This window comes from Muscardinus avellanarius, assembly GCF_963383645.1.
Source record: "Muscardinus avellanarius genome assembly, chromosome: 20".
Lineage (NCBI taxonomy): Eukaryota > Metazoa > Chordata > Mammalia > Rodentia > Gliridae > Muscardinus > Muscardinus avellanarius.
The window spans coordinates 19,591,750-19,616,824 of NC_137806.1; the positions used below are offsets into that span (position 1 = coordinate 19,591,750).

The following is a 25,075-nucleotide window of genomic DNA, read 5'->3' on the forward strand; positions in this document are numbered from 1 at the left end:
GGTCCTTTAAGGTCATTTCTAGTGTCTTTAAAGAAAAGACAGGCCGGGTGTGGTGGCACATGCTTGTAATCCCAGCACTTGGGAGACTGAGACAGGAAGATCGCACAGGTTCGAAGGCAGCCTCAGCTACTTAGTGAGGCTCTCAGCAACTTAGTGAGACCCTGTTTCCAAATAAAGTATAAAATAGGTCTGGAAGTATAGCCCAGAAGTAAAAAAGCCCCTGGGTTCCACCCCAAGTACAAAAAAAAAAAATTCTTATGTGACCAGGCACAAAGTCTAAAACTCAGAGAAGAGCAGCAGTCCGTTTTCACACTGAACTTCAGATTCATGCTTCAGTCTGATGGTCCCTGTTGGCCGGGCTCCTCACCTCCAGCTGAGCTCACCAGGTGCCCCAACGCTGCTCTTTCCTCCCTGAAGTTCAGAGATATATGTTCACAACAGAGGTCCTGTGACAGTCTGTCCCCTCACTCTGAAGAAGGTATGAGTATCTTCAATGGAACAAGAGCCCCTTGCCACGTCAGAGCTGGCTCTAGCTGGGTATGGTGGCACATAACTGTAGTCCCAGTACTTGGGAGGCTGAGACAGGAGGAGTGCAGGTTCAAGGCTAGCCGCAGCAGCTTAGTAGGACCCTATTTCAAAACAAAAAAGAAAAACTATGGAGGTATAACTCAGAGGTAGAAGACCCTGGGCTCACTCACGTTCGTTCGTTCTCTCTCTCTCTCTCTCTCTCTCTCTCTCTCTCTCTCTCTCACACACACACACACACACACACACACACACACACACACACACACAATTGCTGCCCAGGATGGCGTGATGAGATTCAGAGGGGAGCAGGCTGGCAGATTAATCAATTTAGATGAAAATTATAACCCAGCAGTTGATGTAAATATTCACCTCTGAAAGGAGTTCCAGAAGGAGGCCGCTGAGATCCCTGAACCTCTTGGGTTATTGAAGAGACAACTTTGGTTGTCTGCAGTGCTGCAGGGGGCAGGAAGATGGATCAATAGTGGCGAACTGGTACCGTTCACGTCTTCAACTCACTGACGCATCCTACCAAGGATGGCAAGGATTATAACTCTGAGGGGCTGGGGGGAAATTTAAAAGAAATCATTTTCTGCCTTTTCTTCCCTTTTGCTGTTGTTTATGGTATTCTCTTCTGCGCCTGGGCCTTTTTGAATTTTTCTTCCCAAGATGTTGGCTTTCCAAGCTCTCTGAGAGAACTGTTTGGGTTAGGGAGATGACAGTGGGAAACGGTTTTGCTGCTGTACTGATTAACACCTCACAGGGGTTCAGCCACAGCTGTGGTAAGCACCTCCTCCAAGCCCTGGGTATGTGTGTCTGTGTGAAGTTTATTTGGACAGTATTTCCATGCCCTTGACTGGGCTGTGTCTTGACACGCTGGGCCCCGGGTGTGCACACCTGCATCCCCTGACATCTCCCATGTACCCCAGCATGCCTTGAGGTTAGAAGGAAGTTAGACGGTTGCTTGTGACTTGGCAGTGTTCCTCTCTGACAGGCCTGGGGCTCTGGGGTTCCTTTTCCACTCAAGTTCTACTCTGGCTTGTGTATGTGTATTTGAGATTGATAGGACCCACACATCTTGTCAGGGCTTTTGAAATGCAGATTGGATTTCACTTGAAATTGAAAAAGTTTCTGTTCTAGATTATTCTAACAGGGCCCCTGGGATTTTAATACGGTTCAAATTGGCTTAAATAGGTTCAGTGTGTTCACTGGGAAATGAGACATAAACCCTCGGGAGTGTTCTGAAACAAAGAGTATGTATAGGAGAATTCACTCCTAAGCGTCCGTGCTATTGTTCCTTATTTATGTGGCAGCCATCTTTTGTAGAAATCTTTAAGTCAAAAAGCCTTTTCTGCCTTTTTGTAGCAAAAAATGATTTTTCTTAAGAAACTAATGGCTTAAAAAAGGAAAGAAGATTATAATAGCATAAAAGAGACTCAGGAGCTGGATGTGATGGTACACTTGTGCAAATCCAGTACTGGAAAGGCTGAGACAGGAAGATTGCAAGTTCAAGGCCAGTTTAGCAATAGTGAGACCTTTGGCATCTTAGCAAGACCTTGCTTCAAAGTAAAAAATAAAAAGGGCTAGGAATGAAAATGATGCTGGGTAGTTCAGTCTTCAGTAACACACACACGAGCTAAAACAATCATTGTATTACCTGTGCCTGACTGTCATCTTGAAAAAACCAAATATAGTCAGATCCCCATGTCTGCAGGTTCACACAATTTTAGATTCAATAAACCATAGATCAAGAATATTCAGAATAAAAATTGTGTTGGTACTATGATGACTTTTTAGAATCACATTCCCTAAACAATAGAGTATGACAACTATTTATATGGCATTTACATTCTATTAGGTATAGTAACCTAGAGAGGATCTAAAGTATGTGTAGGTTACATCCAAGTGCTATGTCATTTTATATGAGACTTAAGTATCAGCAGATGTGGTATCTACAGGGCATTGTTTCCAGAACTCCACCACTATGAAATTCCAACAGATGGCCATTTAAAAAAATATATATAAGGTAATTGTACTAACTAGTACTGAGAAGTTATTTGTATGAAAATAGTATGGGATTATGCTTTTAAAAATATATTCATCAGAGATTCATATTAAAGTACTTACAAATGATATCTGGAATATCCTTAAAAATACTTAGCAAAAAATAGGGTAAAGTAGGGAAGGGCCAGTGGGTAGAAGAAATAGAGGAAACTGCTAGGAACTGTTGAAGGTGGATGGTAATGGCTATTAGGAAGCTCACTCTACTAACATCTTTTATGTTTGTTTGGAAATTTCTGTTATAAAAAAGATTTTTAAAAGGAGACAATCTTTCTTGGTAGAAATGAAAAAAGGAGTGGGAAAATATCGCATCAGCTGCAATGCAGAGGAGTAGGATCTTAGGGTTTCTTTGTTGCTAAAAGGCTAAAATACTTGTTTGTTTTTGTACAAGATGGAAGTTTTGGGGGGATAGTAATTATGTTTTATTCATTATTCTTTTTTATTTATTTTATATATTTATTTTTTTAATTAATTAATTTATTTTTTAAATTGGTGCATTGTAGTCATATATCAATCACATTGGAGTACAAGACTTGAGAGGATATACAAGCACACATCATCCAATTAGCCCTCCTCCAGCCCCCATCCCATTCCCTCCCCCTCCCTCCATCCCAGCTTCTTTGGTGATTTACTTTGATACATTTGTTTATGTACCTCCTGCGTTTTAAAGAGGCTCCATCCTCCAGTATTGCATACCCTCTGATTGGTCACATTAGTTACTTCACTATAGAACCCTTTCTATAGCTCAACCTCTTCCTGTTGCCCTTTTCCTCCTAGTTATTGCTGATTAAGAGAAGCGTCTGATTTATATTTTCTGCGATCTTTCTCTGTGCATGCTGCATTGCAAGTACCGATCCCACTCTTGATGGCCCCAGTAGTGGCCTGGCTACTCAGTGGACTGATCCAGACCTCGCTGGCTCAAGCAGCGGCCTTGCCTCATGGGAGGCCCCAGTGGTCTCACTGGCCACTGCACCGGTCTAACCCCTAAGCTGGCTTCGGTCCCGGCCTTGGAGGCCGCAGGGGTGAACTTGCCTCATGCCAGGCTCCGATGCTGGCCATTGGCCCCTGCACCGGCCTAACCCCTTGGCAGGATTCCAATCCCGGCCTCGGAGGCCCCAGCACCGGCCTAGCCTCACGGCAGGCTCCAATGCCGGCCTCGTTGGCCCCAGCACCGGCCTAACCCCTTGGCAGGTTCCGTTCCCGGCCTAGGAGGCCCCAGCACTGGCCATGTCTCACGGCAGGCTCCGATGCTGGCCTCGCCTCACGGCAGGCTCCGATGCCGGCCTCGCTGGCCCCAGCACCGGTCTAGCCCTTCGGCAGGTTGTTATCCTGGCCTCGGAGGCCCCAGTACCGGCCTTGCCTCACGGCAGGCTCCAATGCCGGCCTTGCTGGCCCCAGTACCGGCCTAACCCCTCGGCAGGCTCTTATCCTGGCCTCGGAGGCCCCAGCACTGGCCTTGCCTCATGGCAGGCTCCGATGCCAGCCTTGCTGGCCCCAGCACCGGCCTAACCCCTCGGCAGGCTCTTATCCTGGCCTCGGAGGCCCCAGCACTGGCCTTGCCTCACGGCAGGCTCCGATGCTGGCCTCACTGGCCCCAGCTCTGGTCTAACCATTTGGCAGGCTCCAATCCCGGCCTCGGAGGTCCCAGTACTGTCCTTGTCTCATGGCAGGCTCCGGTGCCGGCCTCCCTGGCCCCAGCACCGGCCTAACCCCTCAGCAGGCTCTTATCCTGGCCTCGGAAGCCCCAGAACCGGCCTTGCCTCACAGTAGGCTCCGATGCCGGCCTCGCTGGCCCCAGCACCGGCCTAACCCCTCGGCAGGCTCCGGTCCCATCCTCGGAGGCCCCAGCAACGGCCTTGCCTCACGGCAGGCTCCGATGCCGGCCTTGCTGACCCCAGCACTGGCCTAACCCCTCGGCAGGCTCTTATCCTGGCCTCGGAGGCCCCAGTACCGGCCTTGCCTCATGGCAGGCTCCGATGCCGGCCTCACTGGCCCCAGCACCGGCCTAACCTCTCAGCAGGTTCCGGACCCGATCTTGGAGGCCCCAGCACCAGCCTTGCTTCATGGCAGGCTCCAATGCAGGCCTCGCTGGCCCCAGCATCGGTCTAATCCCTCAGCGGGCTCCAATCCCGGCCAGGGAGGCCTCAGTAGTGGCCTTGCCTCACAGCAAGCTCCGATGTTGGCCACTGGCCCCGGTGCCCACCTAACCCCTCAGCAGGTTCCGATCACTGTCTCTGTGGTTATTATTTCAAAGTTTCAGGTGTAATGTATCAGATGTCTGCCTCCCCTGAGTACTGGCCACTGGCATTGCCACTGTCTCCAACATTTCAAATCCTTTCCAGGCTCTTTTTCCACTCTGAATGTTGTCCAGTGTTCCTAAGCATGTGTGATGGTAGCATTCGACATTTGGTGTAATTTCTCCAAAAATATAAGGTTGGTAGGATCCGGTTTCTGCTTCTCCTGAATACAAGTCTCCACCACCATCGCGGAGAACTCTTTCAACACCGCCTTTCTCCTTGGTCTCCGCTAAACTCTCTCTTTACACGTGATGTCTGAGATTCTTAACAATATAGAGAAATAGCAGTCCTCTTTCATGGGGAATTTTTCCATAAGTTTCAGTGCATTTAGATAAGTTTTGTCTGCATCTCCAGTGTCCTGACATCCATAACGGCTTTCTTACCTCCTCTCCGATATTTTTCTTTTTCTTTTTCTGTTCCTTTTTTTTTTTTTTTTAAATAAGAGAAGACAGTATATGTGGTTTGAGGAGGTAGTGGGATCAGGCACTCAGTAGCACTGTAACCCTGTCGGTTTCCCCACAGGTCCAGAGTGATCCCCACTACTCTGCCTGGGGCCCAGGGTCCCACGACCCAGGCCCCAGCTGGCGTGCTCCGCACGACCCCTTCCCGGAACCCAGGGTACTGAGCCCGGTTTCTCCAGGGGTCTGGCGTGTTATGCGCATTTCGGCCCGGGGCCCAGAGTCTCGTGACCCGGGCCCTGGCTGGCGTGCCCCGCCTGACCCCCGCCCAGGTCCCAGGGTCCTGGGCCCGGTTTCTCCAGGGGTCTGGCATGCTACGCATGTTCCGGCCCAGGCCCGGAGTCCCGCGACCCGGGCCCCAGCTGGCGTGCCCTGCGCAACCCCTGCCCGGAACCCAGCGTCTTACTGGGCCCGGTTTCTCCAGGGGTCTGGCGTGCTACATGCAGTTCGGCCCGGGGCCCAGAGTCCCGCCACCTGGGCCCCGGCTGGCACGCGCTGCACACAACCCCCGCCCAGAACCCAGCCTTATTCATTATTCTAATGCTCACATCGTTAAATAAATGTTCTTTACATTTTCTTCATGTAACTTTTTTCGTTAAGCATGGACATTTGTTAATGTCTTCATAAGTTTTCCCTTGGTAAAAATGTCCTATCATCACTAGTAATAGTCCATCCTGAAATCTGCTTTGTCTAGTGTCAGTATGGTCCCATAAGCTTTCTCATTCAGCAGTTACATAATATATATTTTTCATCTTTTCACTTTCACCCTATCTTTATCTGTGTATTTAAATTCCTTTTCTTGAAAGCTGGGCATGGTGACACACGCTTGTAATCCCAGTACTTGAGAGGCTGAGACATGAGGATCTGGGTTCATGGACAGCCTCAACTACTTAATGAAGCCCTTTACAACTCAGTGAGACCCTGTTTCAAAATAAAGAATAAAAAATAGGGCTGGGACATAGCTTGGAGGTAGAATGCCCCTGGGTTCCATCCCCAGTACTGCCCCAAAATAAATAAAATAAATTCCGTTTCTTGAAAACAGCTTTCATAGCCTTTCTGATAATCTCTGTCTGTTTACTAGTGTTTTCGTCCATTCATAGTTAGTGTTTGAGTTTAATCTATCTTTATATTTTTAATTTTTTCAATTGTTATTTGACACTCATTATTAATGGATAGGCTTAGTCTATCATCTTGCTATTTGCTCTTTTCTACCTTTTTTCATTTATTATTTGATCTTTGTTCTTGCCTTAATAAAAAAAAAAAGAAAAGAAAAGGAAGAAAGAAAGAAAGCCAGGACACGCAGCAAGGAAATCAGGCCCTCTCAGTTTGAGTAGACATAGAATTTCAGGAAGCATCATTACCCCACATTCTCTGAAAATAGTGCTTCCCTGGGCACAAATCCAACACATCAAGAACAAGGCACCCTCGTGGGTGCCATGCCAGCCTGATCCCTCACAGCTGAGGCCATCTTTAAACTCAGTCCAAGCACCATTTCTAACCTACCGAGAAGAAAATATAAATTTAAAAACTCATGGCTTTATTATCCTATCCATTGGCACTTAGGGTTATGCCACTTTCCTATGTCCAGGTTTTGAGATTATAGTCAGTTACCCAGAACTCAGTGTGCAGAGCAAAGACCAACCCGTTATCTCTAAACCCCAGCTGCTGCCACACTGCCTGTGTGCCCAGGCTACACCAGGGATCCGAGCTCTCATTCTGGATTCTGCTGCTAACTCTGTAGTTGTTTGTACCCTACCCCATTACCCTAATCCTCACCCAGAACTGGAGCACTGCCCTGCACTCCAGCTCAGGCACCTGTGGTCAGCTGTCCTCCACTCCTACCCAGCCTCATGGGGATAGCACCTCAGATACCCCATGGCACCCAGAGATTCTGTTTCTGCAGCCCAGAACGCCTCCTGAGCCTGCCCCCACCCAGTGCCTCAGCCTGGCCATGCAGGAGTACCTAGCTCTAGCTCACTCTGCTTTTTCTTGCTTCAGACATAAACTTTGAGCTATAATAGCCTAGCCAGGCCATCCCTTACACATGTAATAGCACACCACACTGGGTAGGCAATAGTGCGGATTGGAGAATTTCTTGAGATATGGATTCAAACCATGAGGAAAACGTAGTATGAGAGATGGTCCAGGGAGATGGGGATGTTTATCCTGGGATAGAGATGACTTAAAGAAGACACACTGTCTGTGTACAAACCTGTGGTATGCTACCTTGGAACAGCAGAACTGGGTTTATTTGGTGTGACTCTAGAGGCAAAAGTCAACATGCAGGTTACATTTCCTTATACATAGGCAGGTTTGCCTTGGGGACAGATGAACCCACCTAGCCCCAAACACAGTCAAGTTCAAGAACAGAAGGGAAGAAGTGGTAATGGAAGCCAGGCATGGTCAGGGGGACTTTTCCTAGGTGTCCGGGGGCAGGTGGACATGTACTTGGAGAGCTTGCAGACGAGGTGTCTTCATGGTGAAAGACGGCCTATGGAGCTTCCAAAAGAGTGATTCAGCAAGTCCGGATTTTGAAATTGTTCTTGATTTATGTGGGCCACAAAGAATTCTTCTTCTCCTTCTCCTTCTTCTTTTTGGTACTGGGGGTTGAACTTAGGGGCATTCTACCTCTGACCCATACCTCCATCTCCAGCTCTATTTCATTTTGAAACAGCATCTCACTAAGTTGCTGAGGCTGGCCTCAAACCTGAGGTCCTCCAGTCTCAGCTTCCCAAGTACCAGGATGTGTGCCACCCAGCTTGGCTCACAAAGGACTTTAAAAAGAGAAGAAGATCTTTATTATTTTTTGGCTAGGATTAGTGAACTACTGATCACTAAGAAGCACAGAGTAGAAGCTAGTTTGGAGGCTGTAACACTTCTCCATCTGCCAGATGTCTCGTCAGCTCTGCTTTATATCCGTCTCTGGAATCTCCAGGATTTTAGCTCTCCAATTGGATTCTCCTGGCATCAGGTGCTTTGCTTAGAATCCCTCTGCCTCCTAAACCTGTCTTAACCAATCCTTGAATAGTATCAGTGCCACCTTCTTCAGCAACATAGATGTTTCTGGAACTTCAGGCTAAATCCACTGTCTACACCTGTGCTCAGTGTTAACTGAGGGCTGCTTACCCCTGCCACATGGTTCTCAGTTTGGAGAACTGCATGTCTTCTCGCTACTCTGTTTATTATTAGATTCTTCCCCACCAGCCCCCAAGCTCTCGAGACCCAGTGGACCAGACACATCATAGAGTCTCATACATATTCACATACAGAACCCAGCAGAAAAGGAGAGTTGAGGCGTGCCGACTCCAGTGTGAAAGCCTGGGTCCCCACTATGACACTCGGAATGAGAAGTCAGGGATTTGTCGAGATCCATAGGAAGGGGATAGATTGAAAACGGATCTCACCCCAGGCCCCTTGTGGGGCTTGCACCTGGCTGTCCCACTTGGGCTATTCTCAGAATCATCAGGGTTTAGATATTCTTAGGCTCAATGAAGCGTGACAGATTGGCTGCTATGGCAACCGAGTTATAAATTCTGTTTTGGCGATGAGTTTTCACTTCAGAAGGCATTCTACGACTTCTCCTTCAACCCACAGGCATAGAACTTCCTGAAACCTAACAGAAGATGATAACGAGATCATTTCTACTCAAGCGCGCGAAACCTACCAATGCAATACTCTGCGCGTCTTAGGCACACAATACAGCAGGCGGTTGAAAGACAGAATTGGCAATATGGAATGTCCTGCTCTTTGTCCCCTTCACAGTTTTCTGAGAGATTCAGGAGGGTTCTAAAAACAGAGGGCTCCATGTAGAAGGTTGCATGGCCTGTGCTAATGATACCAGGTGCTGGAAGCAGAGATTGAGGTCATGAAGATTCTACTCATCTGAAACCAGTCTCCTTCAAGGCACAAAACGGAGCTCACAAATGAACTTCATGCCAGTTCGAATGCTCCCTTAACCCACTCCCTCCTGGTCTCACTGCAAAGCACATCCATCCCATGGGGGCGGAGTGTGAACTGCTGAGTTCAGGTGTCCTTATCAAGATGTGCAAAGATGCACATGGCTGGGGAGGTTGTGGCCACAGCCTGGAGTAGTGTTACTGACTTGCAAAACATAGACTAATGATCATCGGGTGCCCGGCAAGTCCTGGCGTGGAGCCAGGGGAGTGGGGGAAAAAGATGGGATTCAAATACAAAGCTTATGATGGTGCATAGAAGGAAAAACACGTATGTAAATGACTGTGGTGTAAACCCATCTATCTACCCTATAACAAAATGGTTTCCATAACTTGCTTCTCCAGGACTAATGCAAAAAGGGGGGTTCTGAGAGACATGGGTGGTAAGAGTCAAGGGATCCAGAAGTAGCTTTGTGACTGGTGTCAGAGGTTGGCCTTGGAGAGGGGACCACTTGAGCTTGGGGAAGGAGGAGGACACGCCAGGGAGAAGTGTCAGAGAAAAGACTCAAAAGCGATGTTTGGAGGGTGTCCAGAGAACAGTTGAAGAGTTCACTGTGGCTGTAATTTTGGTACTCACGACAAAGTAATGAGGCTGAAGCATCGATGCTAAAAGAGGACCATCCGTCTCAAGGCAGCCTCCAGTTGCCTTTGAAGTTTCAAACAGAGATATGACATAATGCAGGGGCACCAGCATGTGTTCCCCAAGCAGGGGAGCATCACCCAGAGACCACCTTCCCTTCTAGAGGATTAAACATGCAGACGGCGGGCCCATGGGGAGTCTGAAAAGCTATTCCAATCTGGCTTCATCTACCCTGTTTCTTTCCTGTTTTGAGGCTTTCGACGCATCCAGATGGTCTGCTTCCCCCGACTGACTTTTTTTAAAAAGTCAGTGATTTATTCTTCAAATGCACCAAGGGATTGTCTTTCTTATCTCACTCACGGAGGGGGAGGAAAGGAGAGGATTTCAGTAGTTTGTATACGGAACATTTGGCAAGTATCAGAACATGAGATGGTTTGCCCAAGTCTAGAAGGCCCGGGGCTCCCTTTCTAGGCTGTAAATTGGCATTTGAGGAAGCGTCTCCTTCTGCACATTCCAAACTACAGACACGACATCCCAGTCAGCATTTTCTGCCAGACTCAGCCAAAGGGAAGAGGTTTGCTAGAAACCGAAGCTCATTAGGATTCAGACAACAGCTAGCCTGCCTCCTCCTCTGTACCTCATCCTGGGATAACTTAAACATTCTGGGTTCCCACTGAAGGCCGTGTGTGCTGGGGAGGGAGAGCGAGGGTGGAAGAGGATGTCCTGCAGAGAAGGAAGCGAGAAAGGGGGGCCCTGGTGGGGAGGGCATAAGGTCAGCTCCACATCTGGAACAGAGGGCCACCGCATCACCGTGGCCTTCCAGGGGCCCGCTCCTGGCAAGCTTCTTTTTTCAATCCTTCAGTCACCCTCACAGACAACAGCAGCAGCATTTTATGGTGGAGAGAATAGGCTCCTTAGGGTTGGGTTGCCTGCCCAAGGATACACCATTACCTAGGAAAGGCGCCAGGTAAATTCTAACCCATGCAGAGAAGCTTGCACTAGGAGGTGGCTCTGGGAGCCAGTGCAGGCAGCAGCTCCTGACCCCCAGGAACAGGGCGATCCCACTCGCCTCTGGAGGGGTGCCCAGGAAGCCTGTCAGAGCTGGGACGATGCTGAAGCCCGTGCTTCATGGGCAGGTCATGCTGTATTCAAACACAGCACTCCTTAAGAAAGCAAAGAACCTCTGCAAGAGAATGTATGGAACACAGCTAAACAATACACTTGTAAGAGTTAAAATGATTGCTAGGTATGGTGGTGCTCGCCTGTAATCCCAGTATTTGGGAGGCTGAGGCAATAGGATCCCAGGTTTGAAGCCAGCCTCAGCAATTTAGGGAGACTCTGTTTTGAAGTAATAACAAAGGGATGGGGGTATAGCTTAGAGGTAGAATGCTCCTGGGCTCAAGTACACAGTATTCTCTCCCCGTAAAAACGGGTTAGGATGGTCAATGTTATGATATATGTATTTTACCAGAGTAAAAAGTTATATGGCTTTTGCTGCTCAGGGAAGCCTGGCAGTGGGCAGGGCTTCCTGGTCAGTTCAGTCCCTGGGCTCTGGGTGTTTGACCCTCCAAGCAGACAGTTTGGGGACCGGGTCCCAGTACAGAGGCAGCTCCAGCCAAGGAAGTAGAAAGTTTACAAGTCCAAAGGTCATCTTCTCAGACTAGAGCGGAATTCAGAGATCTTAAGAGCTGAGTTTTGAAAAGCTCAGACTGGTGCCCTTCCTTACTTAAGCGGCTCCTTAATTTGTTTTCAATTGAATACCCAGACTGCTGACGAGAGGGATTACAGAAAGAGATGAGAAGCCATTGTCTGGAACGCAGGCTTTAACTTTTGTTTTTGGTGACTAAACCATGATGTCACAAACACATATCTCTTTTTTGCGGGGAGGCACATTGTAATCATACATCTTGATGCAGTTCAGGGTGACAGAGGCATGTGTGTGCGTGCAGACAGACAGACAGACAGAGACACACACACACACACACACACACACACACACACACACACACAGAGCACTTGTTGGGCCCTGCCCCAGTTCCCACTCTACTTCCTCTTCCTCCCTGCCTCCCTGAGCTCAAATCAATGATGGGCTCTGATAAATTTGTGCGTGTAGTCATTATTGTCGAGGCGTTTCCCTCTTCAAGTCTTCCTCCCCCATCCTGCCTCCCTCAGCTAGGTCCCCTCCTTCTCTGCACTAAGGTCTCTCCTCCGTGTCTGGGCCCCCTCCTGTGTCCCAATTTCTCCCTGGCTTCTGCATATGAGGGTGAACATCTGACCTTTCACTTTCTGTGCCCGGCTAATCTCAATGTTTTCCAGGTCCATCCATTTTCTCCCAAATGACATAATTTTATTCATTTTAATGGCTGAGCAAAATTCCATTGTGTGGATAGCCCATAATTTTGTAATCTATTTGCAGGCTGATGGAAACCTAGGCTGGTTCCATAGTTTGGCATTATGAATTGTGCAGCTGTAAACATAGATATGCGTGCATTACCATGGCAGTCTGGTTTCAGTGATTTTGGGTAGATACCCAGCAGTGTCTGGGTACTTGGCCATGTGGTAGTTTGCCCCAAGTTTTCTTGAGAGCATTTGGAAAGTGGCTATTTTTTTAGGAGAATGCTCTCATGTGTTGAGACTCTGGTTTGCAAATTAACTTCCCTTATTTTCCCAGAGGTAGTCAGAATGCCATGGAGTCTACGAGGCTAGGGATCAAACCTTTTAAAGCAGATAGTCTGATTTCAAGCTCAAGAACCATGCCTAAGATCATGTCCTAGGCAAGTGATTCTCAGGGCTTTATTTGTATAATCTATAAAATAAGGAAAATTGCAAAATCTACCATAGGAATTGAATTCCTCTTTTTTTTTCTTTAAAGTGGTACTGAGGATTGAACCCAGGCGCATTTTACCTTTGAGCTACACCTTCAGCCCTTTTTATTTTGAATCAGAGTCTCACTAAGTTGCTGAGTGCCTAAGTTGCTGAGGCTGGCCTTGAACCTGTGATCTACCTGTCTCAGCCTCCTAAATACTGGGATTACAAGTGTATGCTACCAGGCCTGGCTTCTAATGTCTGAATTTAATAAAAGAGTATGTCCAAACTCCAGCCTCACACATAGTGGATGCCTGATAAATAGTATTTCTAACATCAAAACATCATTAAGAAAAGGACCCAAGTCTCCCACAACTAGAGCCGGCTCTGAACTGTCTGCAGCCGATGTCCCACGTCTCAGCGTGCTCAGCAACGGCTCCTTTTTCACTTGACAGGGTGTACTGCTGGGACGCCTTCTTGGCCCACTGGATGGAGCTGGTGTCTTGTGGTTGAGAAGCATCCATTCTGCTTACGACCAGGTCCGGTTCCTGGTCAAGCCCTTTGTTAGAGCATTGCTTTTCTTACCTATGATGACAACTACCAAGTCTGTGATCCATCAGGGCGAGGACTTAGTCGTAGCACATATCCCTGAGAGCTGAGTGCCATCTTGATTTCTTTTCCCCTCCTTTTCTCCCTCCCTTCCTTCTATGTTGCTGATCTGGAAATGAAGCCCTATATCTATCCATCTGTCTATCTACCTACCTGCCTACCTTTCTATCTTCCTTCCTTCCATCCATCTTTCTTTTTATCCATCCATCTATGTATCATCTTGTTGTACTATGGGGGTACCAAGGTACCACTGAGATACATGTCCAGCCTGTGATGCCGTCTCACACTAATACCTTAGCTCTCTTCAGGGCAATGTTTGTGCTGAGCGTACACAGAGGAACTGTGAGGCACTCTAAGGCAAATGGCGGAAAAACACTTCCCGGAGCTGTTGACCCTGACAGAGACCACGCTCTTAATACTGATTTCTTCTGAGATCAGAGGATCTCAGGTGTTCAGGGTAGTATGGTTACAGACTTAATGTGTACTTCTGATGACACAAATGAAGCATGTGTGATAGCCCATAGCCCACCTGTGTGTGTAAGCAGCACACATAAAAGAAAGCTTCCTTTACACTCTACACCTAGGGAGGATAACGTTACAATGTAAAATGGATGTAAAATGTTCCCCAAAGACCACATGCTAAAGGCTTGGCCAGCCCATGGTGCACCTGGCAGGTGGTGCACCTTTGGGAGAGAGGGCCTACCTGGAGGGAGGTCGCCGTAGGCGTGCCCTTGGGGAGTGCCTGGCGCCCTGCTTCTGGCTGCCACGTGAGCAGTCCACAGCAATGGGGTGGACGGACACCTTAGACCATGGGCTGAGATAAATCGTTTCTCCTTTAAGTTGATTTTCTCAGGCATTTTGTTGTAGCGACAGCAAGTTAACACTTATTAGTAAAGACCCTTCCAGACCTCTGACTGGGTATGATGGTTTGGACTTGAAATGTCCCCCACAGCCCTCACAGAAACAAGGTAACAATGTTAGAATTGGGACTTGGTTGATGAGGAGGGGTCCCTGGGCATGAGCCTTGAAAATTCCACACTGTTCTCTCCTCCCCTTGCTGCCTCTCTCCTGCTTCCAGTCTCTGTGATGTGAGAGCGGAGCCTTACACCTTCACTCTCTCTGCTTCATATCATCATGCTCTGAGCTCTGCACACCCACCTAACATGAACTGAACCTCTAAATCTACAAAACTGTGAACAAATAAAATTTCCTTCCTCTTGACTGTGTGGTCAGTCATTTTGGATTATGACAGTAAGAATGTTAACCGAGACCCTAGGCCTTTACACACACACATGTGAAACTTTCTTTTGTACTATGGATTGAACTCAGGAGTATACTATCTCTGACCTATAACCCCAGCCCTATTTTATTTTTTTCAGTTTTGAAATAGGGTCTTACTAATCTTCCTGTTTCAGACTCCCAAATACTAGAATTCCAGGCATGCATATCCATGCCTGGAATATAGACCTTTAAAATTATTTTTGTCATTATTCTTATTATTGTTACTACTTTTGCATTGGAGAATTTTTTTTTCATTTTTTTCAACTGATAATTAGGCTGTAGTTTATTTAGCTGTTCCCTGGTTGATGGGCAGTAAAGTTTCTACTTTTTCAATCTGTGTTGATCATCTTTGTTTATCTCTCATGAACATCTGTGCATATTTTTCTACATAGATAATGAGAAGAGAGAAAAAAGCAACTTTTATAGGTCAAATCCATAGTGAAAGATAAAATTTTATAGTTATTCCCTGACTAGGAATTAAAAAAATGAATCAAGAGTGTTGAGGAAAAAAAATGGGCAGGGAGAGACTGATCAGAGAAGTATATAATTGAACTAAATTTTGATGTTTAACTTTGAAGTAACCAAATGTTAGTCTGTGGTTTTTGAACCATTCAAAATATATATGGAACTGTATAGGTTTCATACTATAAGATCTTTATAGAATCCTTTTGTATTTTAAGAACTTTGGCCAAGAAATTTTTGGGGAAAAAAATCCTATCGTATGTTATATAACTAATAAAAGCCATATGGTGTTGGCATGCTAACCCATAGCTAAACAGAACAACTTGGCCCAATGAGACCTTAGTCTGAATCCTGAAGATGGAGGCAAAACAAAGAGTGAGGAACAGACGAGTGTTTAATAAAATCTGAGTGAGTAAATGATTTTCTGTTTGGAAGAATTTTACTATATGCTCACTTCATGCCATGTACTCAAATAGATCATAGGCAGATTAAAGATGAACATAGCTGGGTGCTTACAGGTGCACACCTGCAATCCCAGTACTTGGGAGGCTGAGACAGGAGGATCACTGATTTGAGACTAGTCTTAGCAATATAGCGACACTCTAAGCAACCTAGTGAGATTGTTTTAAAAAATGGGGGGGGGCTGGGGATACAGCTTGGAGGTAGAATGTCCCTGGGTTCAATCCTCAGTACCACACTAAATATATGAATATGAAAAAACAAATCTTAAATCACCATGACATATTTAGAAAACAATTTGGTAGCCTAAAGCAAAATTCTAAGAAATTTTCTTCTAGTAATTTCAAATGTCAATTCTAAAGAAATAATTCTGGGAAAGAAAAATGTGGGTTTTAACATAAAATAGTATAAATTCAGAAACAGCTTGAGAGGCTATTATAGGGAATATAGTTAAATAAAGAATAATTTTAAACTATTATAGTTGCAGCCATTAGACTATTGAAACTCCTGGGCTATAATTTTTTATGCAATGAAAGTTATGAAAAGTGAAATTCACACACACACATACGCACACCATAAAAACACTATTTTAAGAAATAAACATCAGCAATCGGGCATGGTAGTACATGCCTGTAATCCCAGTACTTGGGAGGCTGAGACAGGAGGATCACAGGTTCAAGGCCACCTGCAGCAGCTTAGCAAGACCCTCCGCAATTTGGAAAGACCCTGTTTCAAAATCAAAAGGGCTGGGGGCTGTAGCTCAGAGGTAGAATGCCCCTGGGTTAAATTCTTAGTACGAGGAAGGAAGAAAGGGAAAGTCATAAGCAAAAAGCGGCGTAGGGCTCTCCAGCACTCATCTCCCCTACAGAAACATCGATTTCAACAACTCTCTATGCACAAAAATAATTTTGCAAAAGCGAGGAAACCAGATGAGTACCTGGTGGAACATACGAGTACCCGGCGGAACACAGAAATAAGAAAAGATACATTGAAGAGGGTAGGAAGGGAGCTGTACATTACAAACATCACCCTTCTACCAAACGCAGGCAGCACAGGACAGAGGTTTCTCTCCACTTGGGGGGAGGGGAGGGGAAATGAGTACCAGACTTTGCCTCAGGTCACAAGGCCCACCACACTAGAACCCAGGGCCACACACCCCCACAGCCCCAGCTCCAGGTCAGTACCCTTGGACTAAGCCTGTAGGCCCAACTCTCTCACCAAGCGTAGCACCAGGCAGACCTCCAGAGACATAATCAATGGCTGGCACCCGCAGTTCCTGTCTGCAGGCTTGCCCACTGGAAGGCTAGTCATTGTGGCTCCATATTACAGCCTCATCCCGGTCAGGTCAGGTCAGCCCATCAACTCTGCAAGACCCTGTTTGAAAATAAAACAATAAAATGGGGCTGGCGGTGTAGGTTGGAGGTAGAACATGCCTGGGTTCAATCCCCAGTACCACAAAAAGAAGAAAAGGAAGAAGGAAGGAAGGAAAGGAGAAAGGAAAAAATATTGAGAAGGAATAAAGAAACCTTTTGGAATTTATGAGACAACATCAGATAAGCAAAATTTCAATGATAGGAATTCAAGAAGGAAGAGAGACAAAAGAACAAGGCACTTATTTAAAACAACAATAATAAGCCAGGCATGGTGGCGCACGCTTGTAATCCCAGCATTCGGGAGGCGGAGACAGGAGGATCGCGCGGTTCCCTGACAGCCTCAGCTACTTAGTGAGGCCCTTTGCAACTCAGGGAGACCCTGTTTCAAAATAAAGAATAAAAAATAAGGCTGGGGGTGTAGCTCAGAGGTAGAATGCCCCTGGGTTCCATCCCAAGTACTCCCCCCAAAAAAATAAAAAATTTCAAAGATACAAATATCCAGGCATAAGAAGGTTGGTAATCATTTCCAATCCAAACAAGATTATACTCAGACATATTCAAAACAAAGACAAGATCCTGGATGCAGGAAAAAAAAAAAAAAAAAAAAGCAGCCGGGCGTGGTGGCGCACGCTTGTAATCCCCGTGATTGGGAGTCAGAGACAGGAGGATCGCGCAGGTTCGAAGCCAGCCGCGCGTGCTGGTTTAGGAGACCCTGTTTTCAAATAAAAATATAAAATAGGTCTGGGAGTGTAGCCCGGAGGTAGAAGGGCTTCCAGGAACCCCAGTCCCACCAAAAAAAAAAAAAAAAAAAAAAAAAAAAAAAAAAAAAAGCAAACTGCATATTAAGGGAATTCCAATGAAGGAGCAGATTTACAGGCGAGGAAAGAGGTGGAATGATATAATGAAACTACTAGAGGACAAGAAGCTTCCAACCAAGAATACCTAGCAAAGCTATCCTTCAGAAATGATGGAGGAGAGATAAACACTTTCCCAAACAGAAATGGAGGGAATTCATCACCAGATCTGCTTACACAAAATGCCAAAGAAATGTCTTCATGCTCAAAGAATAAGATGCTAATTAGTAACATAAAAACACGGAAAACTCATGAGTAAAAGTAAGTACACAGTCAAGTTCAGAATAATTTAATATGTAAAGGTGGTATGTAAATCACATATCATATCAATAGTGGGGAGATTAAAAGTATTAAAATAATAACCTCAACAATTTGCTAAGAGATTCGCAATATGAAAGCTAGAAACCGTGACAAACCGTGACATAAAATATAAAAAGTGGGGTAGAGTGGATTAAAACTAATTTTTAACATGATAAAAGTTTAATTTAAAATAGCCTGTTGTAACTCTAAGATGTTTTATATAAGCCTAATGCTAACAACAAAGAAAAAAGTTAGATACACAAATGATCAAAAGAAATAAAATACTGCTGTAGAAAGATAATCTAATCACAAAGGAAACCAGCAAGAGAGGAAGAAAGAAACAATAAATTAACAATAAATTCACAACTCTGGAAAATAGTTCTTACCTAACCAATAATTACCTTAAGTGGATTAAATTCTCTGATGAAGAGAGAGAGTGGTTGAATAGATTAAAACAGAAAAAATCCAATTATAAATTGCCTACAAGAGATTCACTTCACCTTTAAGAACCCTTATAGACTAGAAGTGAAGGAAAGAAAAAAGATATTTCACACAAATAAAAACCAAAACAGGAGTAGCTTATACATAAATGGGCTTTAAGTAAAAAAAAATCTGTCAAATAAGACAAAGTCATTATGTAATGACCAACAGGTCCACTAATAAAGAGGATATACTACTGTAAACATGCATGCATCCAACATCAGAGCACCTAATATACAAAGCAAATATTAATAGATTTCAAGTCAGCAAATCAAATTCAATAGCACATTTAAAAAATCATTTACCGCCGGGTGTGGTGGCGCATGCTTGTAATCCCAGCAGTTGGGAGGCAGAGGCAGGAAGATCATGGTTTGCGGACGGCCTCAGCTACTTAGTGAGGCCATCTGCAATTTAGTGAGACCCTCTTTAAAAATAAAGAATAACCGGGCGTGGTAGTGCATGTTTGTAATCCCTGCACTTGAGAGCGGAGACAGGAGGATTCCGCAGGTTCGAAGCCAGCTGCGCTGGCTTAAGAGACCCTGTTTCCAAATAAAAATATAAAAATAGGTCTGGGAGTGTAGCCCTGAGTTAGAAGGGCTTCCAGGAACCCCGGTACCCCCCAAAAAAATAATAATAAATAAAATAAAATAAATAAAGAATAACCAGGTGTGGTGGCGCACGCTTGTAATCCCTGCGCTTGAGAGGCGGAGACAGGAGGATCGCGCAGGTTTGAAGTCAGCCTTGCTGGTTTAAGAGACCCTGTTTACAAATAAAAATAATATAAAAATAGGTCCGGGAGTATAGCCCAGAGGTAGAAGGGTTTGCAGGAAACCCAGTACCACCAAAAAGAAGAATAAGCTGGGCGTGGCGGCGCACACTTGTAATCCCAGCATTTGGGAAGCTGAGACAGGAGGATGATAGTTCATGGACAGTCTCAGCTACTTAGTGAGGCCCTTTGCTGGAGGTGTCACTTGGTGGTAGAATGCCCCTGGGTTCTATCCCCAGTACCTCAAAAATTTTTTTTTACCATGATAAAGTGGGATACATCCCAGGGAAGCAAGCGTAGTTCAACAAATACAAATATATCAACCACCGTGTTAACACAGAATAAAAAACAAAACCTTATGATCAGCTCAACAGATGGAGAAAAGGCACTTGACATTTCCAACATCCTCTTATGGTAAAAACTCTCAACCAAATAGAGGAAACGTTTCTCAACACAATAAAGGCTATAGATAACAACCCCAGAACTAATACATGCTCAGTGGTGAAGAGGTGAAAACCTTTCCTCCAAGATCAAGAACAAAGATGCCTACTCAACCTTTCCTCCAAGATCAAGAACAGACAAAGATGCCTACTCGCATCTCTTCAGCACAGTGCAGAAGTCTGAGCCAGAGCAATTAAGGAAGAGAAAGAAAGAAAAGAGATACAAACTGGAAAGGAAGAAATTGTCTCATTACATATATAAAAACCCCTAAAGAACACATACAGACACACACACACACACACACACACACACACACACACACACACCTTTTTAAAGTTACATATTAATTTAGTGAAGTTATGGGATATAAAGTCAACCAACAAAAATTATACATTGTATAACTGGTGTATAGAAACACTACATATACTAATAACAAATGATCTGGAAAAGAAATCAAGAAAGTAGTCCCATTTGTAATGGCTACAAAAAAGAATAAAATTCTTAGGAATAAATTTTACTAAAGACGTGAAAAATCTCCACAGTGAAAACTTTCTAAAACACTGAAGAGAAACAAATTGAAGATGACACAAATAAATAGAAATGTATCCTATGTTGATGATTGGAGGAATACATAGTTATAACATTCATAATACCCCAGATTTTCTACAGACTCAATGCAATCCCTATCAAAATTCCAGTGACATTTTTTTTAAACCAGAATGGAGAAAAACAATTCTAAAATTGGTGTGGAAACCCAAAAGACTCCAAAGAGCCAGCACAATCCTGGGCAAAAAGAACACAACGGGAGGCATCAAATTATCCGGCTTCAGAATGTACTACAAAGTCAGCAATCAAACAGCATGGCATTAGAGTAAAAGCAGACATCTTAAACCAATTGAACAGAATAGAGAGCCCAGAAATAAATCCACGCCAACAGTTTTGTTTTTTACCTCAAGCCAAGAACACACAATAGGGAAAGGACAGAAGGACGGTCTCTTCAATAAATGGTACTGGAAGAACTGGATATCCACACACAGAAAGATGAAATTAGACTTTCATCTCATACTATGTTTAAAAATCAGAATGGATATAAAGGACTGAAATGTAATGCACAAAACCCTAAAACTACAGGACCCAGGGCATCCACACAGTCAGGGAACAGCGCTCCAGGAAGATGGGACAGGAAAGTGCTGAAGAGATAGCTAGGAATAACACGAATTTTTGTACAATGGAACAATAATTAAGGCATATTTTTCTTCTTGCAAATAATATTCATTTTTTATTTGTCATAGAGTCTGGTTTAAACCATTAATCTGGGTAGAATTCTGTAACTTAATGCTTTTTTTTTTTTTGGTGGTACTGGGGTTCCTGGAAGCCCTTCTACCTCCAGGCTACACTCCCAGACCTATTTTTTAACTTTTTTATGTGGAAACAGGGTCTCTTAAGCCAGCAAGGCTGGCTCCGAACCAGCGCGATCCTCCTGTCTCCGCCTCCCAAGCGCGGGGATTACAAGCGTGCGCCACCACGCCCAGCTAACCTAATGCTTTTCATAGAAAAAATTCTGCTCTGATCATGTTATTAAAACTTTCAAATCTGGAAGAATTTGTGCCAGACACCAAGCTAGGAAAGACGACCCTTGAATCGGCAGAGACATGTATCTCTGTGTTTCAGTGTTTGGTTGATAGCTGGCTTTTTTTTTTTAACAGGTTTTCCAATAATATTTTTACTGAATAAAAGATTAAGAATTGATTTTGGGATATAAAATTATTGATGGAAGTTGGCAGTATGCAATAATAAACAGTCAACATTTTTTGGCTTCAAGGCTCAGCAGTACACCCAAGCCTTCCTCGTCAGTATTTGCGGTATTTCTAAGAAAGAAGAAAAAGTCAGGTGTGGTGGCATATGCCTGTAATCCTAGTATTTGGGAAACTGAGACAGGAGGTTTATAGGTTTGAGGACAACCTCAGCAATGTAGTGAGACTCTCAGTAACCTATTGAGACCCTGTTTCAAAATAAATAAATAGCAGGGTGTGGTGGTACGCCCTTATAATCCCAGTACTCAGGAGGCTGAGACAAGAGGATCTGGGTTTGAGGGCTGCCTCAGGTACTTAGTGAGGCCCTCCGCAACTTAGTGAGACCCTGTTTCCAAATAAAGGATAAAAATAGGGCTAGGGGTATAGCTCAGAGGTAGAATGCCCCTGGGTTTCATCCTCAATACCATAAAAATAAAAAATATAAGTAAATACATAGCTGGAAATGTAGCTCAGAGGTAGAATGCCCTTGGGTTCGATTCTCAGAAGAAGAGAGGAAGGGAAGGAAGGAGGGAAGGAGGGAGGATCAGATGGGCGGGCAGCAAGTAGTTAGCAACGGCATCACTGTTAGAAGCAGGATCCCAGTCACTCACACCCCGGCTCTTTGCAACCCAAGGACAGCAGAGATGAATCTGGAGCTGACTGCCTCAGTTCAGTAGCAACCCCGCCCCCCCCCCATGTCTGGCCTTGATAAACTTCCCAGATAAACCCTCCCTGTCAGCTGAGTCAGGCCCTGGCCACTGCGGTGTGGACGAGTCATCAGTCTCTGAGAAGTAAACAGGATTGCAGGCCAGCTCATAGATTTCCGTTGCATTCCGCGGCAGGGCTGGTGGCAGGAGCCTTTGGGTTTTCAGCCAGTAGTGACACCCGGCTGAGCAGGGAGCAGAGCCCAGCCCTCTGCATTGATGGAACTGGAGGCTGAATCCCAATTGCCCAATCAGTACCTAAGGCTGCAAAGGCCTTGGCTCAAAGGTGGGTCATGCAGACCACACAGGGGGATGGGAGCAGGGCAGCAGCCCCTGATCTAGGGTCTCCTCTTTGGTGCACCTGCAGTCACTTGCACCATGGTCCAGCTGGACGGCTCTCAGCAGCCTCACTGCTATGCCCTGACATCAGGGGAGGCTGCTGAGAGCTTACCCTGAGGTCAGAGGTCCACAGGGACTCTTCCCTAGGCCAATAGCAAGGACCCAGGATGGAGAGCTGAAAGAGCAGGCTGGTGGCTTAGTGCACCTTGCCCAGCCAGGGCTGGAGAGGGAGTGAGCGTGCCCTCCCATACCCCAACAGTAGCAAGAGCAATTGCTGGGTCTGGAGGAGAGGTTCCACCATCAGGTCCTTTTACACTTCACCCCTGCAGCCCTAAGTGCCATGGCATCAGGGCAGACCACCCACCAGGTTGATAGATCTAAAAAAAAAAACCCACCTGAGATTCCAGTGGCCATGAATGGCACCCATCCCTCCCAAGGGATGCCCGCATCAGCTGGTTTGTAGTGGGCACTCGCCTCTCTCTCCCACAGGGGAGAGGAGAACCAGCTGGCTGGGACTGAGGAGGATGAAGATGCCCGAGGAGGCTTTGCCTAAACGTGCAGAGGCATCGAGGTCGGAAGGTCTTTCAGAGGCTGTAACTGAGAGCACAACAGATATCTAGTCACCAACTAGACCAGTGCCCCCTGCACCGTGGTGCTGAGTTTCTGGGGTACATTTCTTGGAATCCCCAAAAGAGAAACATCCTCCTTCCCACTTCAGTTGGGATTCTTTTCTGCACCCTCCATGAGAAGTGCTCAGCACTAACTGAGAGCAGAGGTGCCTTCACATCCAAGGATCTGTGCTCACAGATTCTCCTCCCCTTGGTGGGTCTAGAAAAGCACCAAGGTTGGAATCAGCATTCCAGGACCCAGCATTTCCTGGTCATCTTTAAAGATCTGCACAATGCCCTGGGGAGAAGTAGCAGCCGTCCACAGCTAAGGGGCCTGGCTAGGGGCCATTCTTGTTGCGTGTTTGGGGGGCTTTGCCAGAGTCTGATGAGATTTGTGGTAAGACAAAGTTATAGAGGTCTATTTAGCCAGTGTCCATGTCTCTGTTAGTGAGCATTGGATCAAAGAGAAAGACATCATGCTCAGTATTCCTTGGACTTTATTTGATACCCCCCAAAATCCCCTTTTCCCCCCATGTAAGCACACCATGGGATGAGCAGTGTGTAGACCCCACTCTGCAGCGGGTTTATCTGAAGACACAACTTTATTATTTCTCTGCACGTAAGGGGCTCAAGGTCTGGGAGAGTCAGACTGACCAAAAGACGTCAGTGGGATAAACTTAATGGAATTGGAGAAAGCCTACAGGGCTCTTCCCAGAGGAATCAAAAGGACCCTACAGAGAAGGTGACTCTTGAACCATGCCTTGGATGTCAAGTGTCTTATAAAGGTGTGAGGGTGGTTGGTAGAGATTTTTCTAAGCAGAAGAAAACACGTATGCAAAGGCACAGATACTAAGAGAACCCAGCGTGGTCAGGAAGAGCAGTTCCCTCAGTTAAGGCCAAGTTCAGGATGAAGAAGAGTAATGGATGAGTCTGTACTCAACAGAAGCTGGGTGGGATGTGAAATGATGTGTGGATACCATCTGATTTACTCTTCATAGAGGCTCTATGGAGGAGGGTTACCGTGACCACGTGACATGCGAGAGCTGAGCTAATGTGGGTTCACTGATTTAAACAAGGCTCCACGGTCAGAGGGTGGGATCCAGTGCTCTCCCTCCTCCTTGGGCTCTAAACAGGTGTGTGGGATGTCAAATCCCAAGAGTTGGCATTCGGTTCCAATTGTGCCCGACTTCGAGACCCCTTCTTCCCAGCGATGCTCGGCTCCCTCCTCCTTGGGCAGCCCATGGGAGAAGTGGGAGAGGCAGAGAAGTGGGCTCAGTCAGGACGTACGAGGGGCCCCGAGGCTCTGTAGGTAGCGCTGCCCCATGCAATGAACCTCTGTCGCAGCCCTCCCTCCCAGCTCACCCCACCTCTGGCCACAGCCACGCCTGGGGCATCTGCTTTCGCTTCGGCTGGGCTCCTGGCACACGGCTCCTGTGACTCCGGGTGGAGCACAGATCCCGCTGCCAAGTCGAATAGTCATCGGAATCTCAGGTTGTTCCTCCAAAGAGTCCTCAGAGAACTGCCCTGCGGTCACTGCGCGGTTGGGAGTTTCCTCAGCCACTAGCTCTGGGTGTCATCCAGTCTGGCTTCCTGGACCCACTAGGAAACCATTCTGCATGGATGCAGTTCTCCCTCCCACATCTCTGCCTCTGAAGGGCTCATAGGGATGGGATGTTCATGGAAAACCAAGGAGAACTGCAGGGGACTGGGGATGAGGCCCAGCAGGCTCCCCGAGTTACAAAGACAATGACGGAATCTTGGCCTCTATGGTTTCTGGACCCTTTGTGGCTGTAAGTTCTAGAAAGCTTATCTTTCCACTGTGGTTGGAGAAAGCATTTTAGATACAGGGCGTCAGTCATGATGGAAAGAGCTGTTTTATTAACTTCTGTTTGGACATAGAAATTGGCAGCAGTCCATGGGGTTGGAG

General features: G+C 46.0%; 1 protein-coding gene across 1 annotated transcript in view; it reads left to right on the top strand.

Moving 5' to 3' along the window:
• Window positions 1–25,075, top strand: part of CCDC3 (coiled-coil domain containing 3) — a gene marked incomplete at both ends in the record, with an annotated part of 117,974 nt that overhangs the window by 84,925 nt on the left and 7,974 nt on the right. The gene's annotated exons all lie outside the window — the stretch shown is intronic.